This window comes from Rhinichthys klamathensis, unplaced genomic scaffold (assembly GCF_029890125.1).
Source record: "Rhinichthys klamathensis goyatoka isolate OS25496 unplaced genomic scaffold, OSU_Roscu_1.1 h1tg000165l_1, whole genome shotgun sequence".
Lineage (NCBI taxonomy): Eukaryota > Metazoa > Chordata > Actinopteri > Cypriniformes > Leuciscidae > Rhinichthys > Rhinichthys klamathensis.
The window spans coordinates 3,090,243-3,105,572 of NW_026606697.1; the positions used below are offsets into that span (position 1 = coordinate 3,090,243).

Consider the following 15,330-nt stretch of genomic DNA (forward strand, 5'->3'; position numbering starts at 1 on the left):
ACCCGCTGCCCAGTTAAAGGTGAACTATGCAGGTTTTTTACCTCAACCGAACAGCTTCGGAGTCATTGGAATGGTTATATTACTCTTTTCGGGTTGAATGGTGGTCGTTTCGCTCCCCCCTATCGCATGTGAGCGGAAAAAACACACTTGCAATTTTTAGCCGGCGGGGCGCCGGCCGCAGCATCAGGAAGTGTCGCGTGATATCAGGTCTCGCGAATGTAACGAATTGCTTTACGGCAAAAAAGATCTGATAAAATTCTGATAAAATAAGCATCAAACAGAAATAACCCGTTGCCGTATACATGTGGTGTTCGAGGCGCACATACAATACAGACTGCCGACAGTTAAACAGGGCGCGCAGCTCTTAAAGGGGCCACACCTTATTTCAACTCGTTACAGCTTCCATCCTACTGAACAGGTACCGGTGTACAGGGGGAGGGGATCAGGCCGTGAGTGCTATTTACGACAGTACAAGTACTCCACAGCGACTCTAGGGGTCGCTGTTTGACAAAAACGGAATTCCTGCATAGTGCACCTTTAAGTATAAAATAAAAGTCTAGAAAATTCAGAAATATTTATTATAGAATACTGAAAATATTTACAATTTATTACTGATACAGTTTATATAGAGGTATTTGTTTTGGAGCCCCACCTGCCCTTACAGACAGCTGCCATTACATTTACATTCATACATTACATTACAGCTTACATTGTGCAGCTGCCCTGGACTACTGCAGACAACACACACTGATGTGGTGAGACTAAACTCCAAGATCATTGTAACAGAGGTGATAAATAACAACACTATAACATCTCAGACAGCTTATGTGTGGACTGGCCTGCGCTTTATGGCTGGTCATTGGTTCTGGGTCAGTGGTGATGATCTTCAATAAAAAGCCTGGTCTGTGGAGGAGGAACTGCCAGAAATCTGTGCTGTGGAGCTCTGGATAGAAAAGACAGGGTTTAGAAACACACAGACTGAGAAACTCAACGTAAAGTACTTAAAGCAAATATATATTGCATCTGAATGCAATATTTTATGACATTATGGTTCATTATTAGGGGTGTAACGATACCCTCATGTCACGATTCGATACATATCACGATACTGAACTCACGATACGATATTATTGCGATACTCAGAGACGTATGATAAAAGGTTAACAAAAAATGTTCTGTTGATTAAAATGCTAACTTTGATATTACATTGTGGGTTAGATGAATAGGCTTGGACTTGGTGCTTGTAACCCAAGGACAATGGTGACACCAGAATAAAAATATTCATGATTCTGAAGCTGAAAATACAGAATTATTTTAGACGAATATTCTTGCACTCTGTCACTGACTATATATATTTAAAGTAATGTAGGCCATTTTAAGTTTTTACTGGTAACATAAGACATTTGGCATTATCAGTGTTACAGTGTTGGTTATTTTTGTCATGTTTCTGGTTTGTGGTTCACTGGCTTTGGTTTTTTCATTCAGTTTGTACCTCGTTTCTCTGCCTTGTTCATTGTATTCTGTTATCTCCAGTCATGTTCATTATTAGGTCCCTTGGTTCAGGTGTGTTTCCCTGTTAATTGTTATGGCTCTGCTCGTTGTTCTGATTTGCCCCAGCTGTGTCTTGTTCCCTGATCACCTCTGTGTATTTAAATCCTGTCTGCTCTTTTGTTCGTGGTCAGTTATTGAATGAATGTATTTTCGAGTGTCTTGCCTGTTCTGAGTTTTCCCTAGTTTGTATTACTAAAGTCTACTGCTGCATTTAGATCCGCCTACTGCCTTTGCTTCCACGCAAATCGTAACAATCAGGACCCACAATTATTCCCCCATTGCATTATTATACATTATAATCAACATGTAAAGTAGTTTAATCTAGTACTGACACTAAAACTCTGAAAAAATGAAAACATTTTCTCACACAGTAATTTTTATTTTGGGGAACTATCCACGATACATATTGTCACTATCCACGATACGTATTGTTGCATTTTTGTATTGCGATATATTGTGGCACGATATATTGTTACACCCCTATATGGTTACATTTTCAGTTGAATCTTTCCTTTCATTCCACAATTTTTGTTTTACATGACTACTAATCAATCTTGGACAAATACTTTGCTTATCAAAATACACATGGTCATAAAAATCTTAATGCTTAAATGTAATTTGCTATCTATTTGTTTTGTTATTTCCAAACTGAAATCTGATTCCTGATTTCTAAGACATCAATTGTTTAGGTTATATTTAGCAGAAATGTATACAGTATTTACTTTTTTTTTTTTTTTATCTAATACAATAAGAACTTGCACAGGTTATCATTAGATGATGTCCTTATATGGACACACTTTTGCCATAATGATTATGTAATTGTTTCAAACCATATAGCAAATATATTAAATTTAATTTAATGTTTTATTTAGTTTGGTTTTATTTGAATGCAGTATAATGCTTGTTTTTTGGATGAAGAAGGGGTACTCCATTGAGATCTATTCAATATTTTTATTCAAATAGTAAACTCACTTTTTTCCTATCAGCCGACAGGTCTACACAGTACATTAGCGAAAGCGTCTGCAACACAAAGTTAATTACTATAGATAAATAGTTTTCTGTAGACGTAGGTGAGTGCTGACTGACACTTACTAATGATCAAATTCAAAGATTGAATTCGTTACTTTTATCTGAAAAGTAGCCTAGTATTAAAACTAGAAATGATAACGCACGAGCACGCTAACGTTTTGTCACTTTAGAGTCTCCGTAATTCGCATTTTACCATGGTTGAAGAAACAAGAAGGCTATAAACAGACATTTATTGTAAACAGGTTAGTGTAGGCTAGCCTACTTTTTAGCCTAAAGCTTTTTTAAATGTAGGTTACCAGCAAACCATGTGTATTCAAGTTTAAAATCCCAAAAGATACTTTTAGTAGTTTAAAACCACCGTCGTTAATTTTAATATTAACAATTATGCCAAATGGACATTGGATTTGTCTACCTGATATGGCCATAGTGATAATAACTGAATACTGTATTAGTTTGTGTATTTAGCCTATATGCTGACGTCTGAAATAAAATTATATATAGCCCTAATAATTAATGTACAGCCTATATATAACCAAATATTTAGCCTTTACCACTTGGTTTATAAATATTGTATGATATTTTTAATGTTTAGTTACAAAAAAAGAAAGAAAAAAGAATACAGCCAAGCATTTGGATCACTACTGATATTTACTTAATTACATATTAAAAAGTAATTTTACAAATTAAATGAAAAAAAAACTTATTAAAAAGTAGCTGATCCAATTAAAAAAAATAACAGATCTAGTATAGTCTGACATGGATGAAGAAAACCAATGCATTTGTGAAACTAAGTCTTTGGTAAGTAATTATGTCTAAATCATAAATACAGTCATGATCTATGCTATGCATAAATTGTTTAATGTGGCCACATCTCTGTATAGTCACCTGAAAATATTAATTTTCCTCAGTGATGTTTGAGATTTGACATTTAAGGCTGGAATAGACTGTGTCCTTTCTGCTCTTCTCTCTCTGCTCATTCTCTGAGTTCTCTGTTCTTGTGTTGTCTTCGGGGAACTGTAGCATTGTGTAGTTAAGCTCCGTACTCTCTTGATCCTGTGAGGGGGAAAAAACAAATATGTGTTTTGTCTATAAATGCATTAAATGAATTAAACATATTAGATATTATGACATACAAGATGACTACTGGTATCAGACGCTGGCGAGTTTGGTTGAGGAGGGACAGCCAGAGAATGAAAGCTTCTCTGATGTGCTGCAAGAATCAAGAAGGGGATCAAATTAAATAATGGTAAAGAAAAACAAGACCGAATTGATTGAATTAATTAATCAATCAATGAAGGAATAAATGAATGAACACTTCATTAAAGTGTAACACTGCTATTTAACATCTATTGAATGTTTTAAAAATTAAAATGTACTTCACCAGCACACAGTTCACATTTTCTTCTCCTCAGCCGTTCGCATAGAATAATGTTCACTACTCCACTGAAGATCAAAATCAGAATATTGCAGACAAACACCACTTCGAAAAGTGTTGTACATTCTGAATAGCCCAAAATATATAAATAAAAATCATGTTGTTTTTGGACTGCATGAAAATAAATGTATACATGTAATGGGCCTAATTATCAGTCAGATATTTAGCAAATACTAATAGAAATATAGAATACTGGCATTAGCAAATTTTTCTGTTTCTGTTTCTTGGATGGATTCTTGTATCCTATCAGCAAGTGACTTCAGAATATAATTATTGTTGTTATTAAATTATGGATTTTTAATGCTTTACATTTAAATGTAATTTATGGAGATTAATTGCTAACTGTAATATTTGAAGTACAGAAACTTGAGAGAGTTTGCAAGTGCATGATATTTTAGAAACGTTACCTGTCATTTTGTCACCTAGAACAGAGAGAAATAGTATGTTAATTAACATTTACAATATTTAGTAAATGTCCACTGACCTTGGGTAAGTGCTAGACAGAAAACCGACTTACGTATCTGTCAGGCAGCGAGAACTCGTCACACAGTTGTTCTGAAGAGAGAGGCTTTGAGCAGTGCTTTATATGGACGTCATGTACTGTGCAGTCGCTGTAGCTCAGGGAGAGCAAAGTGCACAGGTGTGGGTTTGCTCTGAATGTTGCTTGAGAGTGTGATGGATATTTTTAACTGTATATTAAACGAACCATGTTTCTAACATCTAACCTCATTTAGCATGCTAACACTTTGAAACACCATGTACTAAAACGTTCCGTTCTGTGTTTTTGAATGTTGTAGGCCTATGTTGCCATACCCCTGTTGAGTGTAAAAAAATAACAAATATGGGAAATTAAACTAGACATATGTCTAGGTTTGAAAACTTGTGATTGAAGAACCAATCAAATTGTAGGGAAATTATGTACTGTATCATGTCTTTTTGCCATATATTCTATAAAAACTGTTGTATTCGTGTAAACTGGTGGGATTCTCAATGGAATTTGTCTGAGATCCACCGGCCATGCTTATTGCTTCTTTTTGGGAGATTTCCTGAGAACTGCTCGGAAAGATCTCCCGGCCGTATAAAGCATTTAGAGGACATTTGCTGAGGTCTGTCTGTTATTCCTGCTGCGCAGCAGGTCAGTTTAGGGAAGTAAGTTAGTTAGCAAGTAAGCAAGAAAACAAGTAAATTAGAATTATAGGATTAGCCTCGGCTGTAGTCGACTGGAGACTCGCGCAGTGGCGGATCTAGAAAATTTTACATGGGGGGGCAAAGGGGTGGCAAGAGGTCTTGGCAGGGTGGCAGGGGTAGACGGTACATGGGAATCCCTATATGTGAATTGCTTTAACAAAACAAACACAAAAACACTTTTAATCATTATTAAATGATTAACATTATTGTTTAATCATGCCCTTACACACTACAAAGGTTTTTAGGAATGATTTATTAACAAATCCCTCTGAAAATATCTTCAGAATAGAGAATACTGCTAAATGAATAACTGGAAAGTTTGGTGTACATAGGTCGGTGCTACACAGGCTGAGATGTTTGTACTGGAGATTGACAAAAAACTAATTTTGAGAAAACAGCATTTAAAGATTTGTAATGTAAAAATTCATACTTTTTTTTAGTGGAAACAACTATTTACAGACACAATATCTTATCAAATCATTAGCAACAACAATACAAACCACCTAAATCACAGCATTTATGGCCTTCAACTGAACAGAAAAACAGTCAAAAACGCATATCTAAATCAGAGCCATATAGAGTGAGAGTTGCGACAACTCCATTGACTCCAATGGAACGGTTTTTTACAGCAATGGCGGCTCGCGGAGCCTCTCAATAGTTCCCGGAAGTAGCAGCAGCGCGGTAGAGTTAGAGCAGAACAGACCGTTTGTGATGCACTTTTAAAAGGTAAGACGTTTAAAGAATAAGATTGTATATTATCAGTACATCTGAATCCAATTAACTTGTAAGTTTAACTGTATTAAAGCATGCTAGTTGATTATTGCTCTCTAAATTAGTAGTTTTAGGGGACGTTATCAGGTAAAATAAAGGTCATTGGATAAAGTTAGTACCGCATAACAAACCACGAACAGCATATTAATGTTTAAACCCGTTCTATTAATGCATGTTTATCCTTTGTTGTGTAATAAGAGGGAAATACTTCTAAACAGAGGTTAAATATAACATTGGGGAGTGTGATAGTTGTAATTGATAAAATGAGAATATCGGTTTCAATCCATATTAAATGTGCAATAACGGGGAAAAATCCTTATTTTAGATGTCATATTTGAGTAAGGAAAAACGTATGGTTGGCGTTTTTTATTCATTGTGTTTCTGTTGACTATTACCTGTCTATATTATGATTTAGCTCAGCTGATTTGTATTGATAGGAAAGGGAGATGGAAGTTTATAAGTAAGATTAAAAACATGCTTAAAACGGCAGCAAGCCGTGTTCTAGATCAAATCACACTAGGCTAAATGGGGTATTATAAATACCATAACTGTATTATATACTAACTCCTATATATAATTTATCCCGTTTTTGTTTCCTTTATCTCTTTCAACACAAGAAGCACAAAGAGGATTCGGTGGATCCTCAAGACTCCTGCACTGACGCTGTACCCTCATCAGTCTCAGCTCCTTGGATTTTGCAAGACTTTACTTGCTCCCTATTTTTAATAAAAATCATTAAACTTCCCAGTGTTGGTCTTTGTGGAAAAAGTGCAGATACACCTAAGTATGATTAGCACACAAGTTCTATTTAGATTGCTCCTGACTTGAGCATATTTTCTGTGTCTGACAACATAGAGGAAAGGCCAGACAACATGCTTGACGTGCAGTTTATTAGACATTTATAAATCCCATTGTGCTAATTCAGTGCAAAAGTGTATATATAGGTCATTGACAAATAAACAAAGTCTAAAATCTTTTCAAAACTGATGTAATGTATATTTTTGTGTCATGAACAATGTATTTGAACAAGTTTCAGTTGTGAACATTTCTAAGTGTTTAAATTCACCTGAAAGTGTACCAACCTACCCATAACTTTAAAGCAATTACCAGTATTTGATAGAGATCTAAAAGGATCATTATGGCTCCTCTGGACAATGCATTATCATGCACACTGCAATTACCATAATAAGAGAGCCATGTTTGCAGTTGTGCCCCCCCGACATACAAATTGCTAGACAAAAGGTTTTCAATTATCAGCTATAAATCTACTGAAATGTATAAAATTTGTTTATATGAAAGGTTAAAATGATGCCATAGAATTTCATTTTTATTTTTTTTATGATTAAAACACCATTTAAATTAGTATTTTAGTCTGTTAATTTGTGCGGACAGTTACACAACCTGACATTTTGGGGGGTTTAAGATAACAAAACATAAAATATGTATTATCTAAATGTACTAAAAATTAATTTAAACTAAATAGGTTTTATAGATTTAAGTGATGTATGTCATGAATTTATCAAATTATGTTAAGGAAATAATGTACTTGGACACTTAGAAAATAATGTATGTGTGTATAATCATGTTTTGTTTTAAAATGAAATATGTATTCATTTATATAGTAATAAGTGCATAAGCATTGTAAACATTACGATGAATGCAATTTTACTTGTTTGCAATGGCATTTTAAGACAATCACCTGTTTCCTGCAAGTCTCCTGTCCTTGTGAAACCATAGTGAACATTACATGATAACCCTTAAATAACATACAAGTTTAAGAACACAAAAATACTTCAAAACAACTGCAAAACGGTCTTTAACCAAGGTAAAGTTAGCCAGAAAATATGTTAACAAAGGCAGGCAACACTGGTTGACCACAATAAACATTAAATATCAGCAGATTTTTATCTTTTAAAAACAATATTGCTGTAACTACATATACATACTACATCCAAATGTCAATGTATTATATACATATTGTAAACCAACGCATTTATTGACTACAAACTACCAAAAATCACAGTTCAGCTCTCTCTCTACCTCCATCGATTTGAATTGGCGCCGAAGCACTTCCTGGAACTATCTGAGGTCTACGCGAATCACGTGACAACCAAGCATTTAGAACTTCCGTTGTCGCAACTCTCTCTCTATATGGCTCTGATCTAAATGTCAGAGCACGTCACGTGATGCATCTCTGAACGAATCACGTTGTCAGAAATTGACATCAGCCAATGAGATTTCGGTTTTAGAGTTAAATGCCCATTGTACTTTCACGATTGGTTGCTGATTAAAAGGAAATGACCATATTTGGATACGACAACAATGTACAGGAGAGAGAGCTTTCCAACGGAGATGTATGTGATGACATTGACAACTTTTGTTGAATTTAGGAGAAATCTACTGACGCAAATAGACAAAGTGTAGTAAAATAAAGTCCTAAAAGTGTTTTTTTTTTAAATTTTTTTCACCACAAGTCTGAAAGAAGACATGTTATTGAAGACAAATAGCCCAAAATCTTAAAATTAACCAGTGAAAAAAACCCCGATGTTTTTGTGTCTCGCCTTAAGCTGTTCTTGTCTTTACTAAAATCAAAATTAGGCTAATCAAAGGGAAGAGTGCTCTTACAAATCACGAGGGAGCGAATTGACCGCTGATTTTGGCTAACATAATAGACGCGCTGTTTTTGCTGATGCTGAATCGTCTTTAGTATACAATACATTCATTACAAATGTAACTTTAAGTTAAACGTGTGTGTTTAAACTACACCTGAGGAAACTCACTTCACCTTCAGAGGCTCTGGGGAAGCTCACTCTAGCTCCAGTCGGGTTGCAGGGCCACCTTACCGCAGCAGACTCGCTGTGTACAGTGTGTGAGCCGCCAACAACGCCGTCCGCTCTGCACGTTTGAATCAGGGACGCAGGGGGGAGGGGCTAATAATATATTAAAAATTAAAAATTAAATTGTTCACTTTTGGTAAATGTATTGTTTAGCTCACTGTTTTGAGAAGCTTGTGGACATAGTGGCAGGTTGTTTTTACAAGTACAGTTTTTGGATCATCAAAGTTAGGGGGGCAGCTGGGGGGGCAAGGCTCTAGAGTGGGGGGGCACCTGCCCCCCCTTGCCCCCCTGTAGATCCGCCCCTGGACTCGCTGAAGTGTGAACTTAGCTAACGTCAATGTATAGGCACGCTAGAGTATAGAGTAAGTATTATAGTGTAGGTAGTTAGGTTTAGGCGAAAAATCTACGACAAGTGACATTTTAAAGACAACATTTAATCATAATACATGTTCGAGTTCTAAAAAATGATTTCTTAATTGACGTGGAAATGACCCTCATTGTCCTAATGAAATATAAGCATGTATATTTGAAATAATTACATAATTTGTGTATTTAGGGCAAAAATGAAAGCTCTTCTTCATAATTTAAACCAACACAAATTCCATTTCAAATCGATAAGTTTACATGTAAATTTAGAGGTCCATGTAAACTGTGTATTTAGAGAATAAACATTTAGGCCTGCACTGTAAAAACTGTTACTTGGATCTAACTCAATAAAATTAAGACAACATTTTCCAACTACTTTTTACAAGTTTAGTGAACTAACTGATATTTTGAGTATGAACAACTTAATCTTTTCGCATACATTGAAATGCATATTATTAAGTAGCATTATCAGAAAAAGCCAAAAAATTGAGTACAATCAATGTTAAAATTATCAGCATATTATACACATTAGACTTAATTAAAATAGGTAACATTTAAATGAAAAAATACTAGTTAATGTCCTCTGATTTATTAATTTTGACCAATTTGCCCTTTCTTTGTTTTGGAAGTGTAAACAGTTTCAAATAATTAGTTGCCATTATGTCAATTTTCAACATTTATTAAATCATTGGCATATCCAAACAGTAACAATGAGCTGGACAGTATAAACAATCAATAACATCTGTATTCATGCATTAAAGAAAGCATACCCTCAGCTAATAAAGTGCAGGTTATACCTTCAAAGTATAGTTTGTCACTGCATACATAATGTTACAACATATTAAAATGAAGTCAATAGGCACTTTTGTAACAATTCACAAGCCATATTCAAAATGAGCAGTTCACAAGTGCAGAGTGACAGTCATGTCTGAGTGCCTAGGCAAGGAGATTGTTTTTTTAGAGTCAAGAACTTGGGGCTTGGTTTTGGGTGCAGTGTGTCAAGTCCCAGGAAAAGTCTTTGAAACACCTCATATGTTTTGGAAAGCTTGGATGGATACTCAAGATAAGTACATATGTTAACCCAAGCAGTAAGCAGCATGCTTTAGCCAGATTTCCAAGATTGGTAAGGACTGGCATTCCCTCAATGATGATTCTTACTGCATCTGGCTCACGGCAGACATAGATGCTCATTTTCAGGTCCTCATGAACTGTGGTCTCTGCAGCTCCCTTTGAGATAAAAGATAAAGTATTTAAGACAAACAATTTCATTTATTGATGAAAAACAAATACTCCACAACTACCTGCCAAATGTTGGTTCAGTCAGTTCACATTAACAGTCAGCACAATTTAAACCTGTACACCATACTGAGCCAAACCTGCTTTGAGACAATACTTACACCGTAATCAGAGATGAGCTCCTGTCCACTCTCTCCCATATACTCGAAGAGGCATCTTGACATCTCTCTTCTTCACTGCAGTGGCACTTGGGTCCTAGTTAATAGAACAATAATGAATAAATTATTTTTGTTGGTAAATTCACTTCAACCCTGTAATGCCATCATTACTGTAGGTCTGCATTAGTTTGTCTTTATTATTCATTATAATGAGGGGTGTAACGATACCCTCATGTCACGATTCGATACATATCACGATACTGAACTCACGACACGATATTATTGTGATACTCCAAGACATATGATAAAGGGTTAACAAAAAATGTACTGTTGATTAAAATGCTAAATTTGATATTACATTGTGGGTTTAAATGAATAGGCTTGGACTTGGTGCTTGTAACCCAAGGACAATGGTGACACCAGAATAAAAATATTCAAGATTCTGAAGCTGAAAATACTGAATTATTTTAGATGAATATGCTTGCACTCTTTCACTGACTAGATATATTTAAAACAATGTCGGCCACTTTTTGCTGGTAACATCAGACATGTGGCATTATCAGGACCCACAAATATTCCCACATTGCATTATTATACATTATAATCAACATTATATATAGTAGTTTAATGTAGTACTGACACTAAAACTCTGAAAACTTGAATTTTTTTCTCACACAGTAATTTTTATTTTGGGGGGACTATCCAAGATACGTATTGTTGCATTTTTTTATTGCAATATATTGTGACATGATATATTGTTACACCCCTAATTATAATAGATTAATAGTAATAACACACATGAGACTATTTTAAAATATATATTAAATTAACAAAACAAAAAAACCTCCCACATAAGCAAGATAACTGAAAAACAAACTACTCAATTGATTAATATTGAAACTTTTAACTTTGTAACCACTTTTGGCCCACCTGTATCAGTTCCATCAAGATGCTCCTCCCTTGGCACTAAAGAGCTAACTGTGGCTCCGTGTGTTTCTGTGCGTCCATGAGTCCACTGCCAAACTACGTCGAAGCCACGACAATGTTTTTGAAGAAGTTACAAACACCTCTGAAACATTAAAATATCACACAAAGACAACGTTAATCGTACAACGCACACACACGCAGATGTATACAGTGGATGTGACTGAAGTTAACGAACTGTTTGAGATGAAAATTCGAAAATGAAATTCGAAGTTGGCAGTCGCAAAAGCTTGTAACGTTAGAAAACAGAGCGATGCTTTTACAGACTGCACAACACAATTAAGTTAATTAGGGTAAAATCTAACTTTTAACAATACAAAGAGTTACTTACATGTCGTATGTGAAGTATTAATTATCCGGATCCGTGGAAAACCCTGTTCGAAAAACTCCTGGAACAGACGAGAAGGATTTGCCCGGGCTTGTTTTTCCGTTGCTGCAGGTGGGCGGGTCGTGTCTTTTTACGTCTAACACGTCTGATATAAACTTTTAAAATGAGTTTTGTAAAATCAATTTATGGTGAAGTCCAATGAAATTAATTTTATTATACAAAATATTAAGTTACGAAAATATTCCCCCTTTTTACTTATCAATAACTCAAAAAACAAACAAAGAAAAATAAATTAATTTATTGGAATAAATATTTATTATTTATTTATTATTTTTATTTATTTATTTATTTCAAGCAAAATAGTGTGACAACAGAAAAGATACACAATAATAACAAATTATACACGTATGCTTGAAAATGGAGTGGGAAGAAGTAAAACTTATTAAACCCCACCCCAATCTATAAAATAATTTATACAAACAAATAAAGGCTGCTTCCTTCAGCAATAATCTCAAAGAGAAAATAATATAATAAAAAAATAAAAAAAAGAATAATAATAGTAATAATAATACCTCATTTAGAAACAGTGGTTGCACGGGTCAAAACCATACATTCATACCATACATATTAATAATATACAGATAATTCCACAGGTAACAATGATTATCCACAGGTAACAAAGATTATCAAATACCAACAATGGTAGACGAAATACCACAAGGGTACATAACAATGATTATCAAATACCAACAATGGTAGATGGAATACTACAAGAGTACATAATGACGAACAACTACCAACAATGGTAGATGGAATACCACAAGGGTAAATAAATAACAACTAATCCAACAATCCACACAACATGAAACAATCAAACCTCATTGTCATTGTAATGGAACCAGACCTTTCGTTTGTAAAGACGTTTGAAATTGTGAATGCCTTGACACTGCTTTAATTCAAGCCCCAGATTATTCCACAAAGTAACCCCACAAACAGACATAGAAAAACTCCTCCTGGTGGAACCCGCCATTGGGAGCACAAAGTTTCCAAATCCTCTCAAACTGTACGACTGCTCCTTATGAGAAAACATATTTTGAATGTTCACAGGTAATAAATAGTGATACGCTTTGAACATGAACTGTGCATTATATAATTTTACAAGATCCTTCATTTTTAATAGCTTAGATTTGAGAAAGAGAGGATTTGTGTGTTCGAAATAGGCGGCCTTGTGTATAATTCGTATCGCTCTTTTCTGTAGCAAAAAAAGTGACTGTATTACATTTTTGTAATTATTGCCCCATACCTCTACACAGTAGGTTAGATATGGCTGTATTAAAGCACAATACAGGGTATGGAGTGCATTATAATCAAGGATATGCTTAACTCTACTTATTATGGCAAGGCTTTTGGAGACTTTAGTTGTTATATGTCTGATGTGGGCGTTCCAACTTAGCTTGTTGTCTATCGTTACACCTAAAAATTTAATTTCCTGAACATTTTCAATGTGTACTCCATCTATCTCAACCATTTTCTGCGAATCAGCTTGATACTTTCCAAAAAACATCACTTTGGATTTATCTAGGTTTAATGATAATTTATTACTTTCCATCCATTTTTTAAATTTACTTAGTTCTTTGTTTATAACGCTAATCAGTCGCTCCAAACTATCGTTACTATAGAAAATATTTGTATCATCAGCGTACAATACACATTTAACCAATTGAGAAACATTGAAAATATCATCAATATATAAATTAAATAATTTGGGGCCCAATACTGACCCCTGCGGGACACCACAAGCAATGTCAAGACATCCAGAAGAAAACTCACCCATTTGAACAAACTGTACTCTGTCGCTCAGATAACTTTTCACCCATTTCCCAGCAACTCCCCGTATTCCATATCGTTCTAATTTCTTAAGTAATATATCATGATTAATGGTATCAAAAGCTTTTTTGAAATCTATAAAAATTCCTATTGCATGTTTTTTGTTTGTTAGAGCCTTCGATATTTCTTCTGTGGCGTCAATTATGGCCATCGAAGTAGATCTGTTGGGTCTGAACCCATATTGTCCTTCATTAATTAGCTTATGCTTATATGTAAAAATTTCCAACCGTTTGTCAAAAACCTTTTCAAGGATTTTTGAAAACTGGGGAAGGAGAGAAATGGGTCTGTAATTAGTAAAGTGATTCCTATTTCCATTTTTGAACAATGGTATAACCTTAGCAATTTTCATTTTTCTTGGCACACAGCCGTTTTTAAGCGACAGGTTACAGATATGTGTTAGAGGCTTTATGATACTATTAATTGTCTTTTTTATTAGTACCATATCGATGGAGTGACAGTCTTTAGATAACTTGTTTTTGGATTTTTGAACAATATTCATTATTTCACACTCACTGACAGGAGAGAGGAAAATAGTACAGTCATTTCTTTCAGTGTTCAACTTCAATTCTTGGTTAGGAATTTTAGCTGCTAAATCAGGACCAACATTTACAAAGAAATTATTGAAATCATTTACTAATTTATTCATATCAATGTTTTCTCCATTAGAGTCAACAAAATATTCTGGATAATCCGTTATATTCGATCCTTGCTTAATAACACTATTTAATACTGCCCAGGTTCTTTTTATGTTAGATTTATTAGCAATTAATAGTTTTTCATAATAATGTTTTTTCGCCATTCTCATTATAGTTGTCAATTTATTTTTGTACAGCTTGTATCTGTCCTCAGCTTCTTTGGTTTTCGATTTAACAAACAATTTATAAAGGTTATTTTTTTTCTTACATGCATTCTGCAGGCCTTTTGAAATCCAAGGGCATTTTAGATTTTTTTTCGGTTTACTAAATATTCTGATGGGACAGTGCTTGTTGTACAGGGAAGTAAATATTTCTATAAAATTATTGTAAGCCACATCAGTCTGCATCTCTCCATAAATAGTATTCCAATCTTGTAACCTTAATTCATCATTAAATAAATTAATAGCTTCCTCAGTTCGTACTCGTCTATAGTTCACATTGCAAGTTTTAATATGTTTAGAAACATTACAGTCATATATAGTAAAGACTGGTAAGTGGTCAGTGATATCACAAATCAATAGACCATTAACTGTTTTGTTTAAAAGGTTGTTAGTAAAGATGTTATCAATTAAAGTTGCACTGTGAGAGGTAATCCTACTAGGCTTTGTGATGGATGGAAATAAGGACATACTATACATCCTATCAACAAATTCACAGGTAGGTTTGTGGTTGTTTGAGTTCAGAAGGTCAATATTGAAGTCCCCACATACAAATAAGGGCTTATTTATAACTTCAGAAAACAATTTCACCATCCATTCATTGAATAAGTCTACACTTGATCCAGGAGACCTATAGACACAGCTTATAATAATATTTTTTTGCTTTTCATTTTTTAGTTCAATAGTTACACACTCCAGGACATTAT

At 34.4% G+C, this 15,330-nt stretch overlaps 1 long non-coding RNA gene across 1 annotated transcript; it reads right to left on the reverse strand.

Moving 5' to 3' along the window:
• Nucleotides 1–562: 562 nt before the first annotated feature.
• On the reverse strand, nt 563–4,251 carry LOC130091288 (uncharacterized). The gene is made up of 4 exons (XR_008807796.1): nt 3,962–4,251; nt 3,714–3,790; nt 3,466–3,633; nt 563–943 (listed from the first exon to the last, which is right to left on the reverse strand). It is a non-coding gene; the product is annotated as an uncharacterized LOC130091288 (long non-coding RNA).
• Between the last annotated feature and the right edge of the window lie 11,079 nt (nt 4,252–15,330).